Source organism: Sardina pilchardus, chromosome 14 (genome assembly GCF_963854185.1).
Source record: "Sardina pilchardus chromosome 14, fSarPil1.1, whole genome shotgun sequence".
NCBI classification, from domain to species: Eukaryota; Metazoa; Chordata; class Actinopteri; order Clupeiformes; family Clupeidae; genus Sardina; species Sardina pilchardus.
In genome coordinates, this window is record NC_085007.1 from 12,551,589 (window position 1) to 12,578,908 (window position 27,320).

General features: G+C 39.1%; 1 long non-coding RNA gene across 2 annotated transcripts in view; it reads right to left on the reverse strand.

Annotated features, from left to right (window-relative positions):
- LOC134100458 (uncharacterized) overlaps positions 1-27,109 on the reverse strand; it is a 77,147-nt gene extending 50,038 nt beyond the window's left edge. The window contains exons 1-3 of one of the 2 annotated variants that reach the window (XR_009941274.1): positions 27,053-27,109; positions 24,805-24,916; positions 300-427 (exon numbers count right to left, since the gene is read on the reverse strand). This is a non-coding gene — a long non-coding RNA (uncharacterized LOC134100458). Of the gene's footprint in view, positions 1-299; positions 428-24,804; positions 24,917-27,052 lie in introns of those variants that run through there. The other variant, XR_009941275.1, reaches the window with a different exon arrangement.
- Between the last annotated feature and the right edge of the window lie 211 nt (positions 27,110-27,320).

Below are 27,320 nucleotides of genomic sequence, written 5' to 3' on the forward strand. Positions count from 1 at the left end.
AGTGATGGTCTTCATTGCATCCCAGACCTCGTTCATATTCTTCTCCTGCAGCTTCTGTTCCACCTTCTTCATGTAATCCTCCTTGGCCTCTTTTTGTTAGGCAGTGAGTTCACGTTCCCATCAACATCGATGGAACTGCAGGCTTAAATCTCCACTTCTTCGGCCTTATTTTGAGTCTTGCTCTACAGCCTCGAAAGCACCACAATTCCTCAGGGATATTAGCGTGAACATCACCGGCATGTTTTCGTAGTGCGAGCAGCTGTTTCTTTGTGTAAACAAGTTTGCTATCGCCCGAACAATGGTCAACTGGTCTAAACAGCTTAGGAGGCGGCTGGGGTTCTGGGCAGGTGGTCTGGGACTGGGACTGGAGCCAGAGCCAGTTGTCCTCACTGGTCTCAACATCCTTCTCTTCCTCCCAAAAAAGCTCCTAGGGCATCAAATAAATGTGTAGATCAGAATAAAACTTAAAACAATTGCCTGCTGGGCCCATGATTTAGGTCAGTCTTTCTGTAATGTCTCTGCAGGCTTTGCAACAAGACAAGTCAAGTCAAGTCAAGTTTATATACAGTACCCTCCAGAATTATTGGCACCCTTGGTAAAGTTGACTAAAAACAGGTATAAAAATAATCTTTTGGTGATTTATTGCACTCCCAAAAATGAAAACCATGAGGTAAAATCCATCCTGGAAGGGAAGCAACTTTATTCTAAGAAAAAGGAAAAATAAAGAAATAAATATTTTAAACAAAAAGACATTGCTCACCATGGAAGCCCTGAACCGCAAGTGAAGAATTTTTTTTTTTGAAATGCTATCTTGTTATTTCGAGATCATATCTCGCTATTTCAAGATATTATCTCATAATTTCGAGATAATACACATATGTAAAAAAAAATAAGATTTTCTTTTTTTTTCCTTCAGATATTATCTCGTTATTTCGAGATAATATCTCGTAATTACGAGATACTATCTTGTTATTTCGAGATAACACACTAAGTTAAAAAAAAAAAAAAATTGACCTTCAGATATTATCTCGTTATTTCGAGATACTAAGTCGTTATTTCGAGATATTATCTTGTTATTTCGAGATATTATCTCATTATTTTGAGATGTTACTTTTATCTTGAAATAACGAGATATTATCTCGAAATAACGAGATAATATCTTGAAATAACGAGATAATATCTTGAAATAACGACTTAGTATCTCGAAATAACGAGATAATATCTGAAAGTAAAAAAAAATATATATATATTTTTTTTTTATTCCCTAAGTGTGTTATCTCGAAATAACGAGATAGTATCTCGTAATTACAAGATATTATCTCGAAATAACAAGATGATATCTGAAGGAAAAAAAAAAAGAAAATCTTATTTTTTTTACATATGTGTATTAACTCGAAATTATGAGATATTATCTTGAAATAACGAGATATTATCTCGAAATAACAAGATAGCATCTCAATTTTTTTCTTCTTCACTTGCGGTTCAGGGCTTCCGTAGCTCACAATTATTGGCACCCCTGAAAAACTTAATGTACAAAATCTAACAGAAGCATTTTCCTATCTAATTGCAACTTATTTAAGTAAATCAGAGTGTCTGTAAACTTTCATATGTAGTAATGACATTTTTTTTCATGGGAATAAAATCACTCAGAGGCTAAATCCTCTAGTCATTGGTCAACATTGGAAAGACAAGAGAATACACTAAATTTAAATACAAAGAAAGTGTGTTGACATGTATTTTATATGTCTATGGAAACTAGGTATTTTGATGAAAATGGCTATACAGTATTTACACTTAAAATAATGATTTAAAAGGTTCCAATCATCTGGAAATGTGACAAACATGCTTGGACAAAAACCCATGGTTATCTTGCCTCCATGTACGGTATGGAAGATGGTATGATAGGCAGAACATTCTATAAGAACCACTGTTGGAGAGTTACAAACAAAGCTATCATCTTGGGGTCACCAAGTCCCCCAAATAATCTTCAAAAGTGACCTCACTGCTAATAAAACCAGTCCAGTCATTTAAAGGGATATTCCGCCATTTTTGGAAATACGCTCATTTTCCACCTTCCCTCGAGCAAAACAATCGATATTTACCTTGTTCCCGTTCATCCAGCCATTCTGTGAGTCTGGCGATACAACTTTTAGCTTCAGCCTAGCATAGATCATTGAATCGGATTAGACCATTAGCTTCTCGCCTGCTAGCTTCATGTTTAAAAGTGACTAAGATTTCTGGTAATTTTTCCATTTAAAACGTGTCTCCTCTCAAGTTAGAAAGTGCAATAAGACCAACTGAAAATGAAACCTGGCATTTTTCTAGGCTGATTTGACATGGAACTACACTCTCATCTGGCGTAATAATCAAGGCAACTTGCAGCTACTGGCACTACTACTGCTTGTTGTCTATGGGGACTATTTTCAGATGCTGCGTAAGATATCACTGCGCCTATGGTACGTTTGCAAGTTGCCTTGATTATTACGCCAGATGAGAGTGTAGTTCCATGTCAAATCAGCCTAGAAAAACGCCAGGTTTCATTTTCAGTTGGTCTTATTGCACTTTCTAACTTGAGAGGAGACACGTTTTAAATGGAAAAATTACCAGAAATCTTAGTCACTTTTAAACATGAAGCTAGCAGGCGAGAAGCTAATGGTCTAATCCGATTCAATGATCTATGCTAGGCTGAAGCTAAAAGTTGTATCGCCAGACTCACAGAATGGCTGGATGAACGGGAACAAGGTAATTATCGATTGTTTTGCTCGAGGGGAGGTGGAAAATGAGCGTATTTCCAAAAATGGCGGAATATCCCTTTAAGTAACAGTGAAAATGGCAGGAGTTACTGAATGATACCATGTCATTGTCTGGGAATGTGGTCTATTGTCAGATGAAATTAAAATGGCGCTCTTTGGCTAAAAACACTTTAGGTGTGTTTGGTGTACATAGAAGAATGACTATACTGAAAAGAATCCCAAGCCTAATGAGAATTATGGTGGAGGATCTGTGCGGTTGTGGGTCTGTTTTAATTCCCAAAGGCCTTGGGAACCTAATTAAGGTGCATGGCATCTCTGTCAAGGCCCTAAAAGTTGGTCATGATTGGATCATTCATCTACCCTGGAGATCCAGAGTTCTCGCGAAAGCACAATTTGAGTTGTGTCCGTAAGATACTCTGGCAATGAACAATGATGCACGTTACTTTTACCGCAGGAATCTGTGGTAACCAAAAAAGGAGTGGGCGAGCTAAACTGATGACGACAGCGCTAAAACTTTAGTTTTTGGTCGTAGTGTTATCCAATTGCGTTGAAGTCCAGAATCAGTCAGAGTAAACATTGGTCGTAGTGTTATCCAATTGCGTGCAGTGAGATTTTCAAATGCATGCTTGGTGCCGCCCCTCGAGTTAGGCCATTTTCATTATTCGTGGCCAGACCCTTAATCTGACGCTCACGCTTTCAGCATTAACCTCGCGCTCTCACACACAGGCAAGAAATGTCACTCCAAATCCATTCTTCTTTTTCTTCAATCTGTTTGTTATCAGTTGGTGACTATGTAGCGATTACCGGTGAAATGGTAAACCATAATAATAATGTTGACTATAACAATTACCGTGTTCATTTCAAATATTATTATTATCACGGTTGATAAATACGTGTGGAAACTGTGTTATTCTCCCAGCTTCACTCGAGCCTGTATTTGACATAGGCCTGGTGGACTTATTAGTGGAGTTATTTCGGATGGGTAAGAAGGCATCGTGACAAACGGTGGCGGTGGCAATACAATGCGTTACGTTTGTATCGGTTTGTATGAGTCGGATGATGGGGGTGCGCGAGTCATGTCAGAATGTAGGAGGGGGTGCGCAGGGAAAACAGTTTGGGAACCGCTGGTCTAAATGATGGATTTAACCACGATTCGGTGTAGGCTACACCTGCTTTAAAAAGGCGGAACATTTTCATCGCAAATGTGCGCTGTATCATATACAGTACCCTCCAGAATTATTGGCACCCTTGGTAAAAGTTGACTAAAAATAGGTATAAAAAATAATCTTTAGGTGATTTATTGTACTCCCACAATGAAAACAATGAGGAAAAATATACCCTGCAAGGCAAGCAAATTTATTCTGAGAAAAAGGAAAATCTCATAAAGAAATAAATATTTTTAACAAAAACAGCTTGCTCACAATTATTGGCACCCCTGAAACATATTATGTACAACATTTAACAGGAGCATTTTCCTATGTACGTAAATGCAACGTTTTAAAGTAAATCAGAGTGTCTGTGAACTTTCAGAAGTAGTTTGTGACGTTCTTTTTCACTATGGTATGAAAATGAAGTCACTCAGAGGCTAAATCCTCTAGTCATTTTTCAACATTGGAGAGACAAGAGAATACACTAAATTGAAATAAAAAGAAATTGTGTTGACATTTGTAAGTAAGAGAATGTCTATGGAAACTAGGTATTTTGTTGAAAATGCCTATATTTCCAGTTAAAATGATGACTAAAAGGTTCTAATCATCTGGAAATGTGGCAAACATGCTTGGACAAAGACCCATGGCTATTTTGCTCCCACGCACAGTATGGAGGATGGTATGATAGGCAAAAAAATCCATAAGAACCACTGTTGAGAGTTACAGACAAAGCTATCATCTTGGGGTCACCAAGTCCCCCCCAAAAATCTTCAAAAGTGACCTCACTGCTAATAGATTATTTAGACAGCATGTCAGGTTAAAGCCAGTAAAGTCATTTAATGAACAATGTAAATGGCAGGAGTTACTGAATGGTACCATGACATGTCTGGGAGTGTGGTCTATTGTCAGATGAAAATAAAATGATGCTCTTTTGCTAAAAACACTTAAGGTGTCTTTGGCGTACATAGAAGAATGACTATACTAAAAAGAACCCCATGCCTAATCAGAATTATGGTGGAGGGGCTGTGCTATTGTGGGGCTGTTTTAATTCCCAAAGGCCTTGGGAACCTAATTAAGGTGCATGGCATCATGAACACCAAGAAAAACCTGAACATTTTCAAAGGAAATCAAACAATCTCTGCCAAGGCCCTAAAAGTTGGTCATGATTGGATCATTCATCAGGTCAATGAACCAAAACAAATGCACAGATCAAAACAAATATGGTTTACTGAACACAAAATCAAGCTTCAGACATTGCCATAGCAGTCCCCTGATCTAAACTCCATAGAAAAACAGTGGGATGAGTCAACGAGAAGAATGCACAATTGTGGACCTAGCAATCTGGACGATCTGGGGAGGTTTTGTAAAGATGAATGGTCTTAAATCCCTTACTTTGTATTCTCAATCTTTATGGGGTGTCAGAGAAGAATATTACATGCTGTTTTATTGACAAAGGGAGGTTTAAGAAGGTATTACAAGTAGGGGTGCCAATAATTGTGAGTGACGTGTTTTTATTAAAAACATTTATTTCTTTATGAGATTTTCCTTTTTCTCAGAATAAATTTGCTTCCCTTGCAGGTGTGTATTTTTCCTCATTGTTTTCATTATGGGAGTACAATAAATCACCTAAAGATAATTTTTTAGACCTATTTTTAGTCAACTTTTACCAAGGGTGCCAATAATTATGGAGGGTACTGTAGCCTAGCCACTCTGCGTCTTTTTATGTAGGGCCTAGGCTACGTTCACATTAGATCCATTCCACTAACGTTATCAGGAGAATACCGTAACATTTTATTTTGAGCACTGGTTGTCACTCATTGGATATAACAGATATACCAAACTCCAAGACAAGTCAGAGTAAGTTAAGCACCCAGCCAATTAAATATGACCAAGGAAAAGGTGAACAGGTATCTCACAATGCCATGCCACGGTAGGCTACCTAAATCATAGAGGTTAACATTGCTGGACACTCATCTTTTCTATTACACCAGAAATATTTGTCTTTAGCTTTGTCAGTTTTTTTAACATTCATGTTATTTAATGAAAACATGTATCCTTGAACTATGCGTGACTATTTTTCTAAAACCGAATGAAGCCTACGTACGGTACTTCTTAAAGTGATAGGCACTCAATTAGACCTACACACCACTCCTGTAATATCATTAAAGACAAGTGTAATCAATATGAAGTATTCAAATTACTGAATATTTTAAAGGAATAGTGTGGTATTTTACACTTTAAGCCCGTTTTCTGTATTGCCTAGCATGAAAACGAGTGTTTGACACCGAAAGCTCGACGATTGAGCCTGTTTGTGGAATTAGGCAGCTTAGAATGGAGCTCTGTATGGCTTAACATTGCTCGCTTTGTGCATGGTCTATTCTGTCCTTAAAACACCCCCAAATGTTCGTTTTAAAAGTGTGCAGCTCACGGAGTGGTTACTGGTCTTCAACGATTCAACTTCAACTTCTATGGCAAGTTTAGCAGTGACATTCAAATTCTGTTGTGTTATATTAGGCACACAGGGTTGTGAGGTATCTGAAAAAGTACTTCCGGGATTTCGCAAATCCCTGATAAAAGATGATAGGAGATATATTTCGCTGCTAAACTTGCTATAGAAGATCGTTGAAGACCTAACCACTCGGTGAGCTGCACATTTTTTTAAAACAAACGTTTAGGGGAGTTTTAAGGCTTAAAGTGTAAGATACCGAATTATTCCTTTAAGCTATATGTAATTATGCAGATCCTAAAATGCTATAAATTGTTAAAGAGACCCTATGCAACTTTTTCATAGTCATAAAATCGCTCAGAAATCGTTGTTTTGCTTGACTGACCAGTTTCATCGAAAACAGTAATATTTCCTAACGCCCCCAGTGTCCCTATCCGCTTTTGCAACCTTGCAGTTTCTACAGGAGACGATCGCTCCTTGTTTACATCTGGAAGTCTGAGACGCGTAAGGAACAAGAAGAATCACGCTTGCAATTTATATATTTATATATAGCCTATATATGTATACACGCTAAAGCTATCGGGGAAGCTCTGCAGAGAAATATGCAAGCATAAAACGAACGAGAACGAAAACGAAAACGAAACCAGATATGAAATCGCCAATCCTGCATAGTTCCTCTTTAACAAAATGTATACACATTCTGAATTCAAAATATGAAATAGAAACAAGACAAGCCATTTTCTGTGTGTGTGGAGGGTTTGAGCAGAGACTAGGATTGCCATTGCTGTGAATGATCATATCCTGCTTAAGGCAATAAGGTTTTCAAGGAAATGTCATAGTGCTCCTAAATTTTTTTCTGTGCTCCTAGTGAAAAAGCTAAGCGTACAGCCCTGGATAAAAGTGTTTGCTAAATGAATAAATCTAAGTATAAAGGTTCTAGAATTAGCCATGCGGTGCATGTATGCACACTGTCAGCCAGGACAGCCAGGAAATCTGTGCGCTGATACTTAATAACAGATATCCTCCTGCGACTTTTGAAATGACCTTATATGGGGAAGGGTCTTAGTGATATAGTTACAATTTGGCAAACAGCTCTGCTGCCAGCCACCTTAACATGTGCAAAGGAGACAGCTTTATCATCGAAGGGGTGAGTAAATGAAATGTATTTTGAAATGTCTCTAATTATTATACACTTGCATGCACACAAGTGAAAAGTAAGTAGTAGATGGGATAGTTTGATAGGTACTTAAGATAGGCTAAAGATCAAGTTAAAAATGTATTGAACTATCTAACCCAGTAATGATCTTATAGTCTTAATATGGGATGATATGATAAAGTCTTGTTTAAATTGTTAACTTTCAAACTTGGCAATCTTGGTCGCTAAATGTCCATTCTTTATTTTAACAACATACTGTTTCTTTTATTTTTAGGCCACCATTAAGATGCTGCTTTGTACATTTGTGTTGTTCTTTGGGCCATAAAACATACCCCAGCAAGAGTGAACAATGGCTTGGTTTGGTCAGGCGCACATCGGAAACAGGAAAATTACAAAAAGACAGCTCAATTATGTGAAGCATTCAATGCGAATCTAAGGGGAACATTATTCTAAAATAGCAGGATCTATTTATAATGATTTAAGTGGGAATAGGATACTGTCAGTAGCAAATGCTTACAGTATGAGTTAGGATTGAGGATTGAAAGCTGGCTGTAACACTGTCAATCAATAATTTATGAACTGCTGACAACATGACAAGGAGAGAAGCTGTTAGGCTCACAGCACTGGGAATACCTCACCACATCACAGACTTAATTGTGGTCTTAAGTCATTAGCTCTTACACACAGTTGCTCAGAAAAGAAAATGTGTTATATAACCAGGGTTTCACCATACTTACCATACATACATTGTTTATTCCCTATACTGGACTGTTTGAACCTTCTGATACTACAAATGACTATACTCTACTGTAACTGACCCTAGGCAGAAGGGTTGGGCCCTTGAGTTGTGGATCTGTCTGAGGGTTCTTCCTAGCCTGGCAAGCCAAACTACACAGAAATGTATAGTCTGGGGTTGACCATTCACAGAGTTGAAGCCTGTGGGTGGGATGAACAGTTGTCTTTCAAACTGCCTCTGCACGTAATAGGCCAGCATTTGTGACCAATCGTAGCCGGTCGGCAAAACGGCAAAAACATCCTTCTTTAAAACGAATGACTTGAGTGCTTCTTTCTGCTTAAACTTCAGAGAAAAGCCCAAGTCTAACTCTTCCAAAGCCGATTCAAACGAGCGCGCTTCGTTAGCCTCATCCATCTTTTGTTTTTGGCGACATTTATTTTGACTGTCACACTCAAAGTGTGAACTTATCAAGAAAGAGGCAAATAAATGTTACACAGCTCTGCAACAGGTATAGGACAATGATAGACTTAGCAGCCTTAAAGGAGTCCTAGAATTCAAAACCACATTCACCCTGTTTCTGTTGAATTTAGGCTGCGAGCAGTGTCCAAAGGACAACACCAAAGACTTTACCGCGTCCCCCGCCTGCTTTCGTATGCAAATTGGGAAATAGAAACAGCCGTGTTGAAATGCTCCAATCTGAACAGAGCTCAGATAACACGTAATAGGCGCCCATCCCCCTTTAGATACACCCCCTCTCATTTGCATACCTTCGATTAATAATTCTTGTTAAACTGCTCTTACGATGCTAGTATCTAGATATGTGGTCTATGGCAGAGACGTTGTAATGCTAGCGTTATTACAGCTAACTTTGGAGAGTTACTATACTAAGAAATGTACTGATAAAACTTACCAATCTAACACATTCATTCTGTTGGGGAATCTGCTGCACTTCATCTTCGTCAGAACCTTCTTCTGACTCGGTTTATACATGTACGGCTGTATTCCTTATTTAAATCCATTGTTGATAGCTTTATCAAAGACTTTGGCTTTATTTATGGTTATGGTTATGGTTATGGTTATGGTTATTTAGCAGACGCCTTTGTCCAAAGCGACATACAGATAAATAACAATACAAATTAAATTAACAATGAACAATTATAAAATAGGGAGACTAGCAACATTATCAATAAAAACAATCATTTAAGCACTAACCTAATGAGAAATAAAACAATGAAATGAGAATAGCAATCAAATAAGTCACTCAGTTAATTATATATAGTACATATATATATATAGTTAGTTTTAACAACGATAACATCACAGGTTTCTTTGAACAATGACATCACAGGTTTCTTTAAACAACAACATAACATGTTTGTTTAAACAACAGCATCATAACATGCTTCTTATTATTTTATTTTTTTTTAAAAAACACGTTTATTTAGCACAGAAGCACAACATACTTATTTATTTACCAGCAGTAAACGTAGTTTCACTTTGCTCTAGCTTCAGACCGGTGGATTGAGCCAATCAACTTTCAGGACATATCGGCCAACAGACCAATCAGCGCGCATCTCATTTGAATATTCATGAACTTGCTGAGTGGGCGGGAAAAACAAACTGTTTCATTGCAAGGCTTATTTATGACCTTGTATTAGGCGATCTAGCAGTGCTCCTGGGGCGTTTTCAGCCCCACAAATTTACATATGACATTATTTAGGCTCAAAGATCAATTTGTAATGGTCAAAAAATGCGTTCTATGACTCCTTTAACGTTAACTTGGAAAATCAAGGAGAAACAGCAAATCAACAGTGAACAAAAACTAGCAGGTAGAACGTTTAAAATCTAATTGTCGGAGTCAGCGCTGTTGTGTTTGAAAGACAAGTTAGAGCCGCCAAGACCCGCCTTACGTTGCGTCTGATTTGTTTATATTGCGTGATGCCTTCTATGGTTGGTGAGATTTAGGCACAAAGGACTGATGGATTCGTTATTGCTGTCAGTCAATCAGAGCTCGAACTACGGCAAGGCAATGACCAAAGTTTATCATCATGAAAAAAAATATATAGTGCACTGAATGGGGAAATATTTTGCGTGAGAAATGACTTGGCAGCCCTGGTTGTGCGATACGGTCTCAAACCCAACTCGTCGAACGAGGACGCATGGTCCAGCCCCCTGGCGTCTTATCGGAAGCCGAAGGTGAGGGCTCATGGACTCCGTACACAGATAGAGCGTTCTGATTGGCTCGGCTGAACTCGATCCTGGCGCAGGTTTGTCCTCAACGGTGCGACCCTAGACCATCCCGCCAGGCAAAAATATTTTTGGCCGCTAGGGTGCGTCTAGATTTCTAGGCTAGGTTCTTCCTATATGTATCTCCAATTCTAGGGAGTTTTTCCTTGACCCTGTTACTCATGGGCTCTCTTTGAATGTTTAACACTCTGTAAAGCGCCATGAGACATGTGTAATGTTTTGGCGCTCTATAAAAAAGTAAAATTAAATTGAAATTGAAATTGTTATCCAGGGATATTTATAGGGGCCAATTCTGTCATAATCAGATGCCAACTGAATGAAACATTGTTAAATATTACTGGGGCGAAGCTTTGTAGGCACCCATTGTGTTTCTATATGGCACACTGTTTTAGCTCATTGTAAAATTTGGCACACTGATTGGGGACAGTACCATAATTAATTAAAGAGTCACTTCACCCCATAACTCCACCCACTTCACATTTCTGAAAAAGGCTTTCAAAATGGGCAGGACGTCCTGAAATTTGGAAGGGAGTGCAGCCCTGCTGCAGCCAATCAACCATGGTGATTTCGTGTCAATCTGGGAATGAGTGCTACAGACATCACAGGTAGGCTAAGCAGGGCAGCAGGTGTTGGGGCGTTTCACTCCTAATTTGTAACGACCCGGTGACGTAGTGTTGAACGAAAAGTGCAGGACAACGTCAGCATTCCAATAGTATTTTGGACCAACATGCCATGGCATGTTTCAACCTGTAGAAGGCGCGGAGAGCAATATCTCCAATACAAAATCATACGAAATGTTACTTTTGTCGAGAAACACGATTTTTGTCAATATTAACCCTGGTAATAGTATAGTTCACCACTTATAAGTATTTTCAATCAATCAACAGTTACCGTTTAAACAACCACCAACATGCCAACAAGTTGGACGTGCATTCACGCATGTAACGTTTGACCCATATACCCAAACAAAAATGAGGTATCATTGGAATCCTTGAAACAAGTATCAAACCCAAACTTAACATTTGGACTTTACACCCCATAAGTAGGATGCTCATGAAATGTGTTGACCTTTGACCTCTTATTAGCAAATTAGCAATAACATTGGCAAAAATTCCTTCTGGCTTGGAACTGTTTGGATTTAAAACTAGGGATGTCTGTTAATACTGTGGGAGATTTTAAGTCTGAAACATGCAAACTTGTGACATCACCGGATTCCATATTGGATTCAAAAACTCATGACTAAATCTACACGAATCTCACAAAAATTGTGTTTTTTTGCAGCCAAATCTAAAACTATTCCAACATAACAACCAGTCAAAATCATATCAAACAGGAAGTGAGCTCATATCTCAGCAATCCTTTCATGCATCATAACCACACTTGAAACATGAACTTATGACCCCACTAGGAGGACACTGAAATCTGGTTACCTCTGACCTCTAGGGCTTGCTGAAATTAGCAGACATGAAACTTGCAGTGACTGCTTAGTGATGGTGAATACTGTCATTAATGGTAACTACTGTCTTGAGGGGAGCTGCTCAACAGCTGTAACTACAAGTACTATGTGGTGCTAGTGCTAAATAGTATTACCAGTGCATAATATGTTTCCAATGTTCCATCCTTTACTCCTCTTTGCAAAGCATAGTCTTGCATTCTTTACCGGCCTTAGTTAAACAATGACAATGCAATAAAACATACACAGTCTCGCTGGTGTGAAGTGCTTGAACAGCAAACAAAATATAAAAATCATATGGAACTATGAGTCAATGAAACGCATATCTCCAAAGAGATATGTCTTTTGACCACTGCTTTTTAAGTTGCATGGCTGATTCTCTTGTTAGCGACTTGCTATGTCTATGCTGTATGGCTGTGCAAGATATTACAAGTTTGTTCACCTTCAAATTGGCTTCATAAAGATTATATTAAAAATTATAGTGTGATTAACCATTTTTATTGTGTACATTGTAATGAGTGCACAATTCTCAAATGATACATAATGTCTTAATCATGACCAATGAATCATTACCAATGTGTAGGTTGGCACCATGCATGGCAGCCTCCGCCATCGGTGTGTGTGTGTGTGTGTGTGTGTGTGTGTGTGTGTGTGTGTGTGTGTGTGTGTGTGTGTGTGTGTGTGTGTGTGTGTGTGAATGGGTGAATGTGTGGCATGTGCTTTGAATGCTTGGAGGATGCTTGGAGTCTATTTACCATTCACCATTAATAACAATAAATGATTTGTGTAAAAATGCATGTGTTCTAAACACCCCCACACACTGAATCAATTACTCACTCACTCATATTACTACAAGATCACACAATTGTCATATATACCACCAAGCACTAGTGTATGCATACCATGAAACTGATGAGTGCCATGAAGCACAATGGAGCAAGCCATTTTTTACATGTTTCAGTTACGCACTTTTCAGATTTGTGTATTCCCGTATTCCCGCTTCTGTCACACCCACAGCACACAAGTTCAAAATCGTGGCCATATGAAAGACATGATTTATTTAAAACAGAACCAGACTGATCCACCACCTCGTTAAATTAAGCTGATATAAAAACGTGGAACATGGACTTTGACATTGACCTTCTGAAAGCATTGAAAGTGACCATAAGTAAGCACGCCTATGTTTAATGTTTGTTCTGTTTACAACCTTGTGGTTGAAACGGTTTCAAAATAAAAGTGCTTTCAAAGTAAAAGCTCTCAAAAAAGAATAAGAAAAGGCCAAAAAAAAGGAAAAGTAAGTAAATAACATAAGGTATGCATTAATAATAATACTGTATGAAAAAGGCATGACCCCTCAATTTTATACATTTTCGTAACGTTTCTGAACCACAATAAATGGAAAAAAATATACATGCTGAAATGATCAAAAGTCATTGTAGTGGCATTGGGGTGGGGGTAGGGTGGGGGGTTAGTTGGGAGAGGCAGGGTAAGTGGGGAGCACCAAGGGACACCCAGGATGGCTTCAAACTACAAGGAACATAGTACATAATCTCATAATAAATGTGACAGCATGGTGTTTCAACTATGGAGCTGAAGGCTAGTTGCACATATTTGGAGAGCCACCTATCAAAACACTGTAATAGGCCAACATGGTTAGCCTAGAAAGGGTTAACAACTATCTATATAGTGTCACATGGTTGAGGAAGAAATTATAGCTCCTTGTAAGCTTCAATTTCTTTACTGTGATGTCTATGTTGTACTTTTGGTTATGCGGTGTGTCCAGGCAGAGAACATACAAGCAATCTGTCACTGAACACCAGTCATAAAACTCCTGTGCACTTCACTTTTGGAATGCTGCCGTAAAATTTACTAGTTCTACCAGTGACACATGCCATATATATGCATGAATGTGTGGTGGCCATAAATAGAGTGTAGCACTTTAATATCTGAAGGACAGATTAGTTACAGGCAATTTATTTCAGAGAGCCTGTAAATCAAAGGGAACAACATTTAGCAAACTGGTATTTACAAACCACACAAACATTAAAAACAGACAAGCCTTTGGCCATAGAAGCAAACTACATACAGCGCCCTCCACAATTATTGGCACCCCTGGTTAAGATACGTTAAAAGCCTTAAAATAAATACATTTTTTATTGTAGAAGCATACTCTCACACTGAAAATTGTAGAAAAATGTAACCTTCAACTCAAGAGAATTTTAAGGTGGGAAAAAAATCCCTGACTGAGAAATAATTATTCTTCATAAAATCACCTGTTCCACAATTATTGGCACCCCTAACAATTCCTAGGAAATAAATGTAATTTAAGTATTTCTGTCATTTCTACAGTAGTTTACAAAGTCAATCAGAGTATGTAGGAACATTTAATTAGTAATTATTAACATTCTGTTTCCCTGGGCTATAAATATGACGTGTGCAGGGATTAAAGCAAAAAAAAATCCTGAGCCTGAACTTTTTTAGACTCGCGCATGCGACTCTATACGACACTATGTTGGTCGATCGATTGGAAACCGGTTTACTTTTTGGAGTGTTTGCACACGACACAGGCCTTGTTTGTGATGTTGGACCCCAAGAAAGGCCAATAGGTGGCAATAGTAGTCCAACACACTACAATATGCTACATGTAGCATTTAGGATGTCTTTTTATATCAAGTTTTGCTGCTAATCTTTGTCTTTGACAGGTTACAAATTGACCTACAATCATAAGGTGTCATGTTGTCAGGATATGTGAAATTGGAAGGCAGGCATTTGAAGAATAAGATTTAGTTGCAACCATTTAAGTTAAGGTATTCAAAAAAAGACAATGATTCTCTTTCTAAAGAGTAATAACAGTGTTTCCCACAGATTAGAAGGCAATGTGTGGTGGTCGCCTCATGTCTGACTTTTTATCACTTGGTTTTCACATAATGTGAATTTATTTATTTAATGATTTTAACAAGATGTAAAGCATGCGCACACACACACTCACACACACACACGTGTAATTATTTATACATTCTGTATACTGACATTTCTGATATTCATAACAGCAAACTTTATGCAGCTTATAGCCTGCTATTCATATTACAACTCCACCTCTTAAATTCAGCTGTTTGATTGAAGCCTCAAAATATTGTAAACAAAGTAGGGGAGAGCAGGGTCAATTGAAACACTTTTCAGTTTAACGTCTTTTTCAAGACAGGTGAAAGGGATACAAATAATGTTGTCATATGATCAACAACTCATATGTGTCCTCTCTTAGTTACCAGTATAATTTCATATACACCTTGAGTGATCGCGTTGTTTTTTAACTTTGAACGTAAGTTGTCATTTGTTTCAATTGACCCGCCCTGTCGGGTCAATTGAAACACATGTGCGGGACGAATGAAACAGCATATTGTAAACAGAAACCATTCACTTTACTCTAGTTTTTATGAAACATACCTAACAACATACTTCTGTACTTGTCATGGCTAAAATTTCACCTGATTCTTCAAAATATAAGTAGGTCAAAAAATGTATTTTCCCATGTGCGTCAATGTCGAGATACGCGTTTCGATTAAACTCACATTTCTTCATTTTATACCATGCTGATGACTACATTTCCATCTAATTTACTTATTTCCCGTTGTAAGCCTTGTTGAGGGATTCACAATTGATCTTCCTCTTTTATTTTGAAACATTTTTTTTTTTTTGCATTGATAGTTCGGGACGATTGCAACAACTGTTTCAATCGTCCCGACAGTGCTAACTAACACTTAAACATATTTTGCTTCTAAACCTCAAAATGCTGACATTTAACACTTTCAGACATGTTTAAGTAATGATTCATCTCTCGTATGGTCATGTGATCATTGCATGAAACAATGAAGAGGAGTTGTGATCACAAAAAAATTACCGCACATAAGATTTTACTTGCCGCCCAGCAAACAATAATAAGTGCACTTTCAGTCAGAGATTATGGCCAGCACTATGCCTAAAACACATGTATGTCTCCAAAACATTCCTCACCTGTTAACCAGACATGCATGAAAACAATTAAAACTCACAGCCATAGGTTATTTAGAATGATGACTGTAACCGTCAGATAGGCCTCTGCTATTGAAGATTTGGAATAATTAATTTGGAATGTAATATGCTAAATAATTCTGATGTTTTCTAATCTTATTTGATTTGATGTCTTATAATTTGGTATAACTTTACTTAGTGTGATTACACTGTAGGCCCAACGTGACATGTTGTTTAATTAGGTGCATGTCACTTTAAGACACTTTAAGAAGAGTTTTTGGTTTAGAACGTGATTGAATGATACACGGCATGAGATGTTTGGATTTCCACGTTTTTTCCGGCCGTGTTGGTCGTGTCAATTGTATGAGTCGCCTATGAACTGTGCTGTTTGTTTGTCCAGGGATGATCTCGTTATGGACACGCGGTGTGCACGAAGGGGAGTCTGTCTGTCTGAGTGTGTATGAAAGGGTGCGTGACGCGAGTGACAGAGAGGGAGAGCAGGGAAAGGAAATTCAGCTTAACGAATGCTGCGTGTTTTTCAATAGCGTTAACAAATAAATAACATTTAAAAAAATCAAAAAGCAGTCAATGGCCGCACGCCGGAATTCCGGCACGGTGCCGGAAAACTTTAATCCCTGCGTGTGTCACAGACACCTTGAACCACAAGGGGAAGGGACATAGGGAGTCTGACACTGTCGGCAACGATTTAAACAATAATTAATAATTTATTTACAAATATACAGAAGTCAGTAAATGAAGAGCAATGAAAGATAAAGTAAAGTGTCATGCACGTCAGTAAGTGTATGTGTAATGCATAAAGTAAAGGCGATAGGCATAGCCTCCAGCTCCCAGCAACGACAAGCCAGACCAAGACAGAGAGGGAGAATGAGGCCTCCGGACACAGGCTATATTCTGCCGGCCATCTACCCGGAGCCACGCCCCTCAGACCAGATACAGATCAGACCTGCAGCTCCTCCTATAGGTCAAAGCACAAACATCAACCATATAGCTAGTGCTCAAGAGCACCCTACAGGCAGAGGGAGGGAGAGGCGTAACACCTTACGGCACGGCAAAGCCGGGGCGTCACACGTGACACAGAGGCCATTTCTCTTCAACATGGGAAAGACAAAGGAACACACTGTTCAAGTAAGGCAGATGTGTGTCGACCTTCACAAGTAAGGCAATGGCTATAAGAACATAAAAAGAAAATGTATATTGTGGTCTTAATCGTGGCCAAAACTGTCAGCTTGGGTCATTAATGAGTATTTACAGTTTTTCTCGATTGTTAACACACATTTTCTGAAAACATGCCTCATATTCTCAGAACTCTACACACAAATCCAAAACAACACACACAATGGGCAAAACTCCACAATTCTCCTGCAAAATGACACTTTACCTTCAAAACAATGTAATTTCTCCTCAAAATGCTCTTTTGTTCTCAAGAGACACACACAAACCATCATATATCAAGACATTTACAAGGACCAGTTGAACACTGCTGTGCTCAGTGTAAAACACTGCGATGAATTGAAAACACTTCTTCTCCATTCATTATAATGACTGGGCCTTTTTTTGTTCAGTGTTACACTACAAACAGTACTACAAACAGTAGATAAGCTGATACAGTAAGTTGATATGCTTACCCTATCAATATTTTGAAATATCTCATTGTTTTATATTATTTGTCTTTGTATTTCCCGTAATGTTATGCCGTTTTTTCTAGGACAATGCTCATGATTTCAGTTTCCTGTTCAGGAGACAGAAGCCCTTGTGTTGGTAATCCTTCGGCTGCCAAACAAATAGTAAAATACTGTAAACTGTGTAGGAATACAAAGTAGGATTACTTTCCCCAAATACTTGAAACATACTTTATTTTTACAGTCCTACAGAACAGCCCACAGGCAATACTGTACTACTGTGCTCATTGAGCTGTATTGTACTGTCCAGTACTGTATTGATACGCTGCACTGCAATGTTCTAGTGGCTCGGATCTCATCAGAGATTACGGTCCTTGGCCTCCCCATCCTCCTCCTCTTACTCTCACTCCTCTGGCTCTGCCTCTGCCTGTAGTACTACTGTAATACTAAAGCAATGATTGCTAATTGTAAGACTGTGTGACAGGAGTTTGCCCATCTGATGAGTCAGTGTGCATGGTAGGGCAGTTAGCTTTAGAATTTGAATGGCAGTGTGTTCTTTGTGAAAACAAGACATTTCCTTCATGAAAATTGTGTCTAATGCACAGAATTGTGTGTAGTGTTTTGAAAACAGTGTGTTATAGAACTGCAATTTGAGTGTAAAGCAGAAATTGTGCTTATAGTTCAGCAGAATCGGTTCAGGAGGTTGGTGCATGAGCTACATATTATGGGAATTGTGTCTCAAGTACCAGAAATTGTGTGTAAACAATTGAGAAAAACTGTAAGTGTTCCTCCACCTCAACATCATCTCAACGATGGGTATATTGATGACATGGTGCTCTTCTTTCTAAAAGACTGACATGAGGCGTGTTTCCATCACCCTGGCTCTGGGACTTTTTTGGGGGAAGGTACTTTTGACCGGGCCGCGACTGGCCTGGTCCTCTCAGACGTTGTGTCTCCATTACAGTGATGGCCCTGTATAGGGAGGGAAAGTGAAAACCAGCGCCCCAAGCGGTTGCGTTCCTATCGAAGAGCAGCTCCAATGTTAAGTCCCATAGACCGACTTTTCAAATAAATACTAGCTATACCAGAGATCTTATCCACCAAAAATATTTTTCAGTCTTCATACTGTAATAATCTACCAACTGTGAAAATATCAGACCCTATTTCGCCTTAATTAAAAAAAAACGTAATTGCTCGTTTCATTTCATAAATGGACTACAACTACAAGTGACGTGACACCCTTCCACGACATTACTCGCCTAGCATGGTTTGTTTATTAGCCTATTAGCTAGTTGGTTAGTTAGTAGACAATCACACTTACTACCAGGTCTTGTGTGAGTAGGAGCACAACACAAGTTATCCCAACATAAAGGTAATTACCACGCGGTTTACATCGCTCTCTGTTATTACAAAAATATGTAAAGCCTGCTTGTAGGCTTAGGTTGCGTGTACGAAACCGCTAGCTAGCAAGCGAACGTCACTCATTAGGCTACGGTGCAAAAGTTAGCTTGCCAGGTCGGTTAACAGGCTAGATTACATTAGCCTGGCACGCCCTTCCAGTGACGCAACGCCTTCAGGCTTTTGCTGCTGGTCTGGTCAACTGCTCATTGAGAAGGATTTCTGAGTTCCCGAAATCTGCGGAACTGCCCCCTTTGGTCGAGAACCAATCAACTTTGAGCAGCTCCAACGGCTCTGGGTAGAGGCGTGTTCAAGGCAGAGGAAAGAGTGTTGTTATTGGTTTAAACTCGGCAATCCGCTTTCTGACATCTACCAGTAGCAAATCGAGGCACTTAAAGGAGGCGGGTCAACCAGCGCTGGCAAGAAACCGTGTTAGCACAGGCTGTTGGTCAGACTAAAGTCTCGCAGAGCCTTTGAAAGTCGATGGTAATCAGGCTAAGATTACATGGTTTATTGTGTCCGAAAGTGTCTTATTGGTATCACACACAAGCAATGAGGTTAGTTTGTAACAACATACACGTTTAACCACAGTCCTTAGCTTCCTAGCTAGCAAACCTTACTAGCCCTTGCCATTAACTTTCTATATGTACTGTGCTAGCTAGCTCAGTTTACAGGCAAAGTGTAAAAGTATTACGTGTTGGAAAGTGAGTTTTATTGGCATCACACAAGCAAGGACAACAGCGAAAAGCTCTGTTTTGACTAGGAGACTGGAAGGACTAGAAGAGTTATTTTGACAAGTAGAGTCAAGTAGATCATCTTCTGCTTCTCATGTTGTGAAAAAATCCTCTAGCAACTCCTCACTTCAAATTTCAAGGTTCGTTTGTCGTGATCTGCTGATGTCACTGCCACAACCAATCTGCGTGAGGTAGCCACTAGTACCGCCCAGCGACTCTACCGGGCCGTTTTTAGTAGCTACCCTCCATCAGGTACTCCTTTAGTTCCTGTAAATGGCCCTGAAGACGGCCCTGTCGGAACCGCCCGGTCAGTGGAGACACGCGCACACGGCGAAGTCCCTGAAAAACGGCCCGATAGTTCCGATAGTGGAAACACGCCTATAGACAACATGCGGCACAGAGTTGCCGATGGAGGAGTCAGAGAAACAGAGAGAGAGAGACATTCCAACAAGGATACAGTGTTGCCTCCATCATGGTCTATGGGGGACATTCACCTATTATATAGGAAAGTGTCAGTGGATAAAGCTATCCTAGTACTTTGTTTCATGAGACACTACATGGATGAAATTGCTAGCCACCTCCTGGATATGATAGAGCTAAAGACTCATCTTTAATGGGATACACTTACTCTGGGAATTCATTTAAATCCAAAGGCAAGAAGAAAGGTCAGACAACATTCATGGGCTTCGTTTCTTGGATGTACTGTAGCAATGAAATCAACATCATTGTTTGAGTTTGTCAAAAATGTATTGACTGAAGTGGCAGGAGTATTTCTAGAGATAGGAAATACAATAATGCACATGGTATTTGGTTCATGTATTTTCGAACATTTGAGCACATGACAAGCTGCTGTAGGCAGCATCTGGTCTAATTTACCTCCGCCAAGGAGGTACATGTTTTCATCGGGGACCGGCGTTTGTTTGTCTGTCTGTCTGTCTGTCTGTCTGTTTGTCTGTCTGTCTGTCTGTTAGCAAGATAACTCAAAAAGTAATGGATGGATTTCGCTGAGATTTTCAGGGAAGGTCAGACATGACCAAAGGAAGAAAAGATTAAATTTTGGGACTGATCCGTAAGTGATCCAGAGGCATGTATTTAGCTTAGCGGTGTAATGGCATGGTATGGCCACGTGGTGGCGATCTGAATAGTTTCGGTTCAAATGTATGACAACCTAGGTAGAACAATGCAGGCGGAGGTAGCTGCGCTCTCGGAGTGCTTTTCTAGTTTTATCCTGTGCATTGCTGCACACTCTCATTCCCCTCTTTGACATTTGTTGTTCTTTCCCATCTGCTTTTGTCCTGACACATGATTTTTGAACATATTTGCTGCCAACAGTCAGACCTCGATTCAATAAGGAAATTGATGAGGTACTCACACAGTAAGATATTACCTTGTATGGGACAGAGCTGTATAGTTACATCCTGGCAAGCAACTGCTGCCAGTCAACATTCTGGCATGGGACAATCCAATAGGTAAGATACATTGTCATGACTTTTAAAATATATATTTGCTTTGAAGTTATGAAATGAATATGTAGTTGTCAAAATATATGTATGTGCCATCCATTGATGTCAAGCTAAAGGACTTCATCTAAGAACACATGTTTTTTTGAAGTTGGAAGGCTTGGTGGCTAAACATGTATTTATGTATCCAGTGTCAAATGTTTGTTTTCCAATTTCCGTATATTCCAATGTATGCTTATTGAACAGTAACTGTCATTTGTTTTTTTGCAGGTGTACATAAAAACAAACAAGTCTACATTTTTGTTGCTTTAATCAAACTATTTCTCTCACACTACAACATTATAATTAGACTGACCTACATCGTATCTGATGATCCCATATCTGCCAAACCTGATGACATTGTGGATATAAACAATGATTCAGTTAGGCCTGGAGAATTAAGTAATAATACTAACTGCCCATATAAAATGCTTAAATGGACGTGTTGAGGTGGCTATAACACTGGCAATAAATTAATCACTGGGGCGGCAGCGGTGGGGTGAGTGGGGGGATCTTGAAGAGCCGGTGATTTCAACGTATCTGAAATGTTTTATCAATGCCTAGCCGATAAATTGCAAATGCTATACATAGAACGTGTGGGGCTGTGAGCTAGAGTCTGACATCTACCCACACAAGCTCAGTAGGAACTATAAATCAGCTGCTGTCTGCAACTGCTCCTCTCTGCTGCCTTACCTCGCTTCTACGGTTGCATCACTAATACATGGTTTGGAACTGCAAAGGCTACAGCAGCTTTTTATTAGTTGCATGTTTGAGCTTTACAAGAGATACTTCTAGTTTAGAGTTTATTTCCAGTAGTAAAGAAGACTTTGATTGCTATCTTTCTTTTGCAGATAAATTACTATCTGTGTTCTTTACCAATGACAAAGTTATTATGACCGCCGCTAGCATAGCTAGCGAAGCGGTCATATAGTTGTTGTGAAACTTTTTTCCCCGTCATCGATCCTGAATTTTCCGTCAACGATTCCCGGGACACCGTAACACCGGAGCACATGAAACTTGGTGGGCATGTAGCCCCAGTAGACTTCTGTGGAAAAAATTTGTTTCGTCCTACATAACTACCTGAACCATGGCGCAGAGGATGACAAAATGTTTATGGTATGTTGGTCTCAAGAGCTTGCATCAACTTAGCTTATAACCAGTCATTTGTGATTTGCACCCCCCTGGTAAAAATTGTAAATGCAATGTAATATTGCTTTAATTGCCCCTATCTTCAGATGAGATGTTATGAACTACATAACATGTGTATGATGAACCTGACACCCCCTGGGATAATGCCAAGTTTTGTGGAATTTTATCCATGGGGGGCTATAAAATAAATGGATTTATGTGTACATTCAGGACTGTATACCTATCGGCCTGTAGACGGTGGTATTAACCTTCTGGAGTCTAAATGAAAAACTGTTCCAAACACACATCTCAATCTCTGCTAGTTTTTGTCCTACAAACATATAAGTGACACCATTAGAAACCTTTAATGAACTAGTTTCCAAATACAGTATATATGTTTTAAAAGAGAATGGTTGCTCTGGGTGCTGGATGCTACGGTCACACACACACACACACACACACACAAACATGCAGGAACACACACACAAACACAGACAAGCACAGGCACATACACACACACACACACACACAAATACACACACACAGACACATACCTACACTACACACACACGCACCAGAACACACATGTACATAACAAATTACACAAACACATGCACAAACACGCCCACACACACACACACACACACAAACATGCAGGAACATACACACACACACAAACACAGACAAGCACAGGCACACACACACACACACACACACACACACACACACACACACAAATACACACACACAGACACATACCTACACACACATGCACCAGAACACACATGTACATAACAAATTACATTAACACATGCACAAACACGCCCACACGCATGCACACACACACCCTCACACACACACACACACACACACATACAGATGCACAGTACACATACACACACACACACACAGATGCACAGTACAAACACACACACACACACACAGAGATGCACAGTGCGCGCACACACACACACACACACACACACACACACACACACACACACACACACATATTTGGCCACACAATTCATGTGATCAGTGCTAAAATCAGTCCCATGAGAGTGAACTGCAGGAACAGCAGTTGGGTAACCTTGTTCGTTCCTCTCCAGGTTTGATGTCGACAAATAATAGGAGGCTAACATTAAATTCGCTCTGTTCTAGAATCTTTGCTTCTAACTATCCAGTTAGATCACATCATGCCTACTTGTCATTTGTCTAGTGCTCTAAAAAATGATAGAGCAGGTTTTTATTGTCTATTTTGATTATTTGGCGATGGGTGTACACGACAATAACAACCAAGTAACAATCTTGCTTTCAGTACAAGAGATGATGAAGAACCAGGCACCTCCTAAAGCAGCGGTGGCCAACCCGCGGCTCGCGAGCCACATGCGGCTCTTTGCCTCCTCTCGTGCGGCTCGCGGCTGCTCAACTGATGTTCTGACTTCTCCTCAGACCTAAACGGTTTCCTTTTGAAATAGCCTTTATTTCCGGTAAATAAAAACTAATTTCAGAATGTGATAGTAGCCTATTGCCAAAAGTAATTTAATAGTTAACAATAATCATTTTACCGTCATGATATGGATAGGAATTGGCCAAAACGAAGCAGACGTGTTTATTCTTCAGCCAGGTTTAATACTACTGTTGCAATCAGGAATACCCTGAAGCTAATCGTAAGTAGAAGGAACACGTGCCATTGAAAAGGACCATTTATCGTTTTGTAGCATAACCCCTCTGGTTAATATGTCAAAGTACGGTAATCAAAACAAAAGCACTCTGAGATCGCAAACCTCCGCCTCGCGCATTCTGCTTAACATCTCGCGCCTCCGCTTAACATCTTGCTTAACAAACAGACAAACCCCGATGAAAACATAACCTCATTTGCGGAGGTGATGTTTCTAGCCTACACATTCGTTTGGTACTTGGTATGCTACTGATTCATAAAGCTTCAAACCTGAACATTTCCTACATGCTTTTGCAAGTAGGCTGGTAATGGCTATAGACGTCAGTCACTCGTTTTCTTTTTGTTTATTTTCTTTTTAAAAGTTAACTGAACACTTGACATTGATTGCATTATCAGGTGTTGGAGCATTGCTCATGCCATTAAGTCATTCAGTGAGGGGGGATTTGATGTGTGTCTGATCTTTTTTCATTTTCCAATGATCATTTATCAATGATCATTGAGCATCTGCCAAGTGTCTTACTTTAAATGAAAAACAAAGGAGCTATAACTGTAGGCCTAATGTTATGCTGTTGTAGTATGGACGCCTTTTTTGTTGTGCGGCTCTTTTGACTTTTGTAGATTTTTTTTTGGCTCTTCACGCTAGACTGGTTGGCCACCCCTGTCCTAAAGTGATGTACAGTATTAACTACAATCTATGTCCCTGCTGTAATTCCATGGTGGAATGTTTTTATTACCAACGTTTTTTTTGTGAAACGCTCTAGAATCTTTGCTTCTTACCTTTGCCAAGAAGAGTGAAGCAGCAACACTACAGTCTTGCGTAGGCCAATGACAACCAGGGGCTGCAACAAGTTATTATGGTGACACTTGACTTTCATTTTGTCAGAGCATCCTGTAGGTAAAATAAGAAAAACAGTTGTAAGATAGAAAAAGAACACCATTTTAAAGAGTTTTTTTTTATGACGTGTAAGATGTTTTACATTTACACCATTCACAGTGTAAGTAATTAGACACTCTTTACCAAACCACGTTATTTTATCAATAGTTCTTAAGTCTAGTGTGCCCAGAGACGGTTCATAAACTAGAGACTATCTTTGGTGTGCCTTTGAAAACAAGTGGAAAACAAAAAAATGAGTAAAAATCAAGGATTTTCTTCAAAAAATTAAGAATGTAGGGTGAGATAAGGTAAATTGGGACACTTTTTGGTAGATCACAAATAAAACTATTTAAAATGCCAAACAGGGTGAAAGTGAAGACTTTTATCACTTCATATGAGTCTTAGCAACATTTCTGTGCAGAAAATATGCTTCCAAATATAATATTTTTAAAGATATTAACCTTCAAAGACCACAAGACACCATACCTCAGACCAAGAAAGTGTTCAGGTAAAATGGGACACTCGGTCAGGTAAAATGGGACAGTCAGTTTAGAATTGAAAAATGTGCAACAAATTGTAGAATAATGACAATGTTTATTTGTATTTTTTAATCATTTAATGATAGTGTTCAGATGTGTGTGTGTGTGGGTGCGTGTGTGCACAAGCACAAGCGTGCAAGTGTGTGTAAGTGTGTGTGAGTGTATGGGCCTACTTTGAGTGTGAAAAGGCTAATATGCGGCTAATATGCTAACACCTTAACGCTAATGGCAAATGTAATGTAAAAGTGTCCCATTTTAGCAGATTTTTTTGTCCCAATTTGCCTGATGCACACCAAAGTCACTAAAATTCATTTTCCTTAAAAAGTAAAGGACATAGCCCAAAAGTTTTGATATTAATTTAAACCTCTCATGAAATAGCATACATTTCATGAGAATTTTGTATAATATTGTTTTTGTTTCAACTACAATATCCTTATGATCATTAAGACAGAATCGGCTTGCCATGGGGCTTTCCTTGCAATTATTGGGTCCACTGATGTTTTTAATCTTGGCACCTCCCATTTCTGATACTTTAGACCAATCAAAATGATTTTATTTGGTAAAGGACATATGTAGTGACAATATAATGACATGTTTTCTGATTGGCAGCTAATATTTAAAGAGATAAAGGTCTAAAACCAACTTTGTCCCATTTTACCTGATGTCCCAATTTACCTTATCTCACCCTATCGTAAATAAATACATTTACTTCCTTAAATACAGGGGGCATAAGTAGGCCTGTTTTGATCCCTATGTCAATTCCCATATAGGTGCAGGAGGATTTTTTTTTATATGCCTATGTTTTTATTTTTAAAGGCCAGCTATTTCATGGATCCAGGATACTATGCATCCTGATAAAGTTCCCTTGGTCTTAGGAATTAAAATAGCCCCACATCATCACATACTCTTCTTCACCATAGCTAGATATTGCATGGTGTTTTTTTCCAGCTAGCCTATTAGTCTGTTTGATGCTCATTGAGCTCAATGCAAATCAATGCGCGTCCTGCGTTCTACAGAGGGTGCATTAAACGTTATTTGCACACCTGTGACCTAGATCCAATTTGTTGGCCGTATCACACTGGAATAGCCTATTAATTTGGCAAACTCGTTGTGAAGTTTAAATGAACGGTGACGTTGCATCCAAGCTGTAGACGTTCAGAACATAACATTGTCGCACATGACGGTGGTTGATTTTAGCGGATGGCATATAGGCCTACTGTAGGGCAATTAAAATAGCGATGTTTCAAAGCTAAGGTTCATAGAAAAGAGATAGAACTGACTGGTTTTCATAGCAATCATCCATTTAGAACTAGTAACGGCAGTTTGTACTACCAGTTTAGAAATTAGTTGATATGTGGAAAGAAGTAGCCTAGTTCTACTAACAAGACAACATATTTGTAGCGATTTAAACCAAAGATTGTCTAGTTACATCGTCTCTGTTTAAACGTTTACACCATAACAGGAAATTAACTGAAAACAAATGGTAACAGTGGACTAAGTGGGATAATGGACTCCACGGCGTTCGGTCTAAGAAATAAATGCATTTTTAGAATGGGCCGTTTTACCCATAGACATATATCCTATATATATATATATATATATATGGTTTTACCTCTACATTCATATTGTGAACAGAACGCGGTGTCGCCCCTGACAAAGATGACTCGCGTGGTAGCCAGGCGTCAAACGTCAACTTGGCGCTGTGTTCAAGATTCTGAAGCAAGTGCTAAGACTCCGATTGGCCCAGAGAAGTATCAATTACAAGAATTAGCCAATAATCTTTCGCAATTCCAGCCTGCATTGCATACAGATCTAGTTTCAAAATCATCTACCTCCGTTAGTTGTTTTTTGAGAATATACTGTTAAACACCATAACAAGA